General features: G+C 34.0%; 1 pseudogene across 1 annotated transcript; it reads left to right on the forward strand.

Moving 5' to 3' along the window:
* Window positions 1-2068: 2068 nt before the first annotated feature.
* Window positions 2069-2327, forward strand: LOC307193239 (large ribosomal subunit protein eL43-like; annotated as a pseudogene). The gene has a single exon. The product of its transcript is annotated as a large ribosomal subunit protein eL43-like (transcript).
* The last annotated feature ends 2216 nt before the right edge of the window (window positions 2328-4543 follow it).

Raw genomic sequence — 4543 nt, forward strand, 5'->3', positions numbered from 1 at the left:
TGCTTACTCAAGTCTTATCTGTCCTACAAGAAATATATAACCACCATTGCCAAGAAAAGCCTTCATACAGAGTTATCTTCTTTAACTCATTCAACTCCTGAATAGATTAACATACCAAAACAGAAAATAATACTAATTATAATACTAACATTAACAAAACTATTCTAAAAGAGACAATAGCACTAACAGTCATACAGTTTTTGGCATGTATTGATTAACATGTATTATTCAGTGTTCTAAGTGCGAGAAAATAAGTGATCCATCCAAGGCAATACAGCTTGGGCTGAGGCGCATCAGCAAGTGAATCTGAGGACTGTTTGAACTGAAAGCCTGCTGTAATTTTTGAATACTTTATGATATAGCTTTTATAAAACATTTCATATTTGAACAATATAAATATTTCAATAAATATCAGTTACTATTTTGTTTTCAATTTTATCTTGTATTGCTCTCCAGTTGGTTTATTTTATGCAAAACTTTGTCTCAATTCCATGAAGCAGAGCACATACTTTCTCTCATAACCTTAACATATCTAAGTTAGAAGTGATATTTTAACACTCATCAAATAGCTGTGGAATTGAACTAGCCCCAAAACACAACAAAGCCATAGACATCAGTCCCGGTGAAAAAGATATGGAGGCCGTAGAGCATTGAATGCTAATTATTTGTAATATTACATTAAGTCCCCTACATAAAATCCTTCAAGTTGCGAACTTTCAAAGATGTGAATGTGCATTCGCATGTCCAGTCACGTAAGTTAGTTCACATGTCTGGTGCACATTCTCACGTGCGCACATCCTCTACATGTGGTCGTGCTTTTGTGCACTTTACTATACAGCACTGTATAGAGTATGGTAGTATAGCATTTTTATTTCAAGCCTAGGATGTCCAGAAGCAAGAGTAAAAGCAGTGGGATGTAGCTGGTACTGTACTGTACTTTTCAAGGTACTGTACTGTAAGATTAAGAATGTTTTCTTTATTTTTTGTGTTTGTTTTCATGTATTATTTGTGTGAAAAGTATTATAAACCTATTACAGTACAGTACTATATAGCCAATTGTGTTAGTTGGGTACATAGGCTAACTTTGTTGGACTCACAAATGCACTCTCAGAATGGAACTCATTTGTATGTAAGGGACTTATTGTATTTTAAGATTATTATGACCCTTGATTATCTAATTAGTTAAAATGTTAAAACACAAGTTTAGACTGAATTTTTAAGCAGATACAAAATGATATATATTCTGTAATATAATTCTCTGCAATAATTTTAAAAGTCAAAATTTGTGTCTAAAAGATGTGAATATTTTAATTATTTGGGGTTTAAATTTCATTATGTTTCTTGTTTTTTCAAGTTTCTTGCCTAGAAACTTTGAAGATACGTGTTCTAAAAGTTATTTATAGAACCACTCCATTTAATATAAAATAAGGAAAATTATGTTTCTTCATTGACAGTAAGAATATGGCAAGTGTATATGCATTTATTTTAGTTTAGGTCTATGTTTCCAGCATTTTCCCAGTGCCTAGAAGTCTAAACTTTCTCCTAATCACACTGTAGAAATTAAGTCTTTTTTTTTCCTGACATGGCTTTTAAATATTACCAGTTTCAACTCTTTAACCTCAAATTTAATCAAAAAGTTAGAAAAAAAGAAAACCCAAATATTTCTAGTGTGCATAAGTTAGTTTATGAGTCAAAAAAACTAAAACTATAAACATGAACATATTATGAAAGTTCACCAAATTTCTGGATCTATCTTTCACTTTAGGATCAAAATCGAACGTATTAACAATATCAATATATCAGACAATCCATTAAACCGTATGCCTCTCACCTAGCAGTATATTTTGCATACATCACTGCAGCATTATCATAAGGATAATGTGGTCTTCTCTGGGTCACTCACATGGAGAATCTATTATCTTTACTTTAATGGTGCAGAATAGAGAATGATTATAAAAAGTACTGCTTATATTTTGGAAACTCCTTTAAAATGGATTCTCCATTTCTTTGGGTGTTGTTTCACCTTCTTTTCAAAAATTTACTGTTTGTTGAGAGACATGATTAACGCACAAAGAAGTCCGGAATTTTCAGTAAATATGGGACCCATTATAGTAACCCCCTCAGGAAAATGCTGAAGAAATCAGCCAGCATGCCAAGTACACTTGCTCCTTCTGTGGCAAAATCAAGATGAAAAGACAAGCTGTGGGCATCTGGCATCGTGATTCCTGCATGAAATGGTAGCTGGTGGTGCCCGGACCTATAACACCACTTCTGCTGTCACAGTAAAGTCGTCCATCAGAAGACTGAAGGAACTGAAGGACCAGTAGAAGTGCCACCATTTAAATTTTGCTAGCCTATAATAATGGGTTAATTTATGTAACAAAAAAATAATATTTGTAACACAAAAATTAAAATAAAAAAGCACTAAGAACTGGGTGATTATAGGAAAAGGTAAACTTGCAAAAAAAAATTCAAACTACCCCCAAATTCACTTCTACTTAACTAATTCTGTTTAACTCTAATGTTTAACTAATATATCTGTTTCATAATCTACTCTATTTTACAGAAAGAACAAGGGTTTTATGAACCACACACAAGAAAAGAGACACAAGTGTAATAAGAAAAAGTAATTTAAGTACAAATTAGTTACTTGTTATTTATGAAAAAATTTTAAAATTTAAGATATTATTGTATAAGTTCAAAAATAAAAGAAGTTTCACAACAAATGTGATGTGAAAATCATATCTCATTATGAAACATTTTCAGAAACTGTAATGATTAAATATAAACATTGCAGTGCTAAAACGGTAATAAGTATCAACAGTTTAAAGAACTGTGTGTCATTAAACCACATTTTGAGGTTCATTATTATTTCACCTGTAAGGAAATTGTGCTGTTTCAGAAACCATCCACTTTGTTCCTCATCATGCCTTACTAGGAATGTCAAAGAAAATATCATTAATTACCAACAGTTTCATGTGTTATGCATTGAGATATCACAGAGGGTGGACTGTGAAATGTTGAATAATGGCCCATCAAAGATGTCCACATCCTAATCTCCCAAACCTTAAATACCTTACCTTCCATGGCAAAAACAACTTTGTGGATATGATAAGGTTAAGGATCTTGACATGGGAACATTGCTCTGGATTATATGAGTGAGGCCAATTTAATCACAAGGGTCTTTATAAGAAGGCAATAAGAAGTTCAGACACAGATGGCATTGTGATGACAGAAGAGTAAAGATTTGAAGATGTTATATTTCTGGCATTGAAGGTGGAGAAAGAGGCCATGAACCAAGGAATACAGGTTCCCTTTAGAGCTAGAAAAGGCAAGAAAATCAATTCTCCCCTAGACCCTTCAGAAGGAATGTAGCCCTTCTGACCGATTTTAGGACTTCTCATCTTGAGAACTGTAAAAGAACTATAAAAGAATAAACTTGTGTTGTTTTAAACCACTAAGTTTATAGTAATTTGTTACAGCAGCAATAGGAAACCTGTACATTTCCCTTCTGCTAAAGACTACTTCCAACAATCTTGATGCTAAAGGCATTCCAACTATGTTCCTGATTCAAAATTAGTTTCCTAGGAAACCTGAAGATTAGTAGTGCTCTGAGGAAGCAAAATCTAACGTGGAACCTTTCCAGGAGTAACACACAACAAATGTGCAAAGTGATGTTTTCCCCATTACTGTTCCAATGATAACTACAACCTTATATTTAGTTAATTATGCACTTCAGAAAGGAGCATTTTCAAGTATTTCAAAGACATAGGATCCAACTCGACATTGATACCCATAGACACAAAGTGTTTTCAAGTCCTTTTATATAGATGGGGGATGCATAGGGACCAGGTAATTAAAGGAGACTTGGTTCAGTTAAAACTCACAGTGGGTTCACTTGAGACATAAACTCTAAATGTATAATTGGAAGAGACATATTTGATAATTATTATAACCCCTACATTGGGTCCTTGGCCAGGGGAAAAAGAACTAGTACAATAGAAATTGGCAGGTAAAAGCTTTTGCTACTGAAATTTTGACCAAGAGAATGTAATAAAACCTATTTTGTATCTGATGGGAAACAATTCTCCATAACTCTCTCATCTTTCTTTATGCCCACATATTAGCACTCAATTCTCAGGTTCATTGATATTCCAGAAGATAGAGACTGTCTCTTCCCCTCCCAGGGATCTGCTTACTTACATTACAGGATAGTAAGAATGAAGTCTCACTCTAGAAGGAAATATAAGCAGGTTTGTCAGTACCCCTCTTATAGGAATGGGTAATTTCTAAGCTCACTGTTCCTCAGCTATGACACAGTCCTGCTATGTGCGCAGCATCCACCTGGACTCCGATCCACATCGCCCCAATGGAATTTGTGGGTCAAAGGGAACCTATGTCACCTGCTACACCATGAGTAGTAAAATGTTTAAATTTATCTGACTTGTCTCCTTACTAGTTGAATCTATGGAAGTGTGACTAACCCTACTAGCAACTGCTACCACACTTTTATCAGGGAATGTATGATTATTTTACAGTAGTC

Source organism: Stenella coeruleoalba (assembly GCF_951394435.1).
Source record: "Stenella coeruleoalba genome assembly, chromosome: 1".
In the NCBI taxonomy this organism is placed as follows: domain Eukaryota; kingdom Metazoa; phylum Chordata; class Mammalia; order Artiodactyla; family Delphinidae; genus Stenella; species Stenella coeruleoalba.